Source organism: Arachis hypogaea, chromosome 11 (assembly GCF_003086295.3).
Source record: "Arachis hypogaea cultivar Tifrunner chromosome 11, arahy.Tifrunner.gnm2.J5K5, whole genome shotgun sequence".
NCBI classification, from domain to species: Eukaryota; Viridiplantae; Streptophyta; class Magnoliopsida; order Fabales; family Fabaceae; genus Arachis; species Arachis hypogaea.
The window spans coordinates 93,613,755-93,614,470 of NC_092046.1; the positions used below are offsets into that span (position 1 = coordinate 93,613,755).

Genomic DNA, 716 nt, shown 5'->3' on the forward strand with positions numbered 1-716 from the left:
TAATAATGCAAGGAGGATGTTTGGTGACTTTATTGCACCTAATTCCAATTTACATGGAAGAAGCATCTCCATCCCTACCATTGGAGCAAACAATTTTGAGCTGAAACCTCAATTAGTTTCTCTGATGCAACAAAACTGCAAGTTTCATGGACTTCCATCTGAAGATCCTTTTCAGTTCTTAATTGAATTCTTGCAGATCTGTGATACTGTTAGGACTAATGGAGTAGATCCTGAAGTTTACAGGCTCATGCTTTTCCCTTTTGCTATAAGAGACAGAGCTAGAGTGTGGTTAGACTCTCAACCCAAAGATAGCCTGAACTCTTGGGATAAGCTGGTCAAGGCTTTCTTAGCCAAGTTCTTTCCTCCTCAAAAGTTGAGTAAGCTTAGAGTGAATGTTCAAACCTTCAGACAAGAAGAAGGTGAATCCCTCTATGAAGCGTGGGAGAGATACAAGCAACTGACCAAAAAGTGTCCTTCTGACATGCTTTCAGAATGGACCATCTTGGATATATTCTATGATGGTCTGTCTGAATTAGCTAAGATGTCATTGGATACTTCTGTAGGTGGATCCATTCACCTAAAGAAAATGCCTGCAGAAGCTCAAGAACTCATTGACATGGTTGCTAATAACCAGTTCATGTACACTTCTGAGAGGAATCCTGTGAGTAATGGGACGCCTCAGAAGAAGGGAGTTCTTGAAATTGATACACTGAATG

The 716-nt window shown here is 40.5% G+C and overlaps 1 non-coding gene across 1 annotated transcript; it reads right to left on the minus strand.

The window, feature by feature from the left end:
- Nucleotides 1–379: 379 nt before the first annotated feature.
- LOC112725189 (small nucleolar RNA R71) lies at nucleotides 380–487 on the minus strand. The gene has a single exon (XR_003164313.1). It is a non-coding gene; the product is annotated as a small nucleolar RNA R71 (small nucleolar RNA).
- Nucleotides 488–716: the final 229 nt, after the last annotated feature.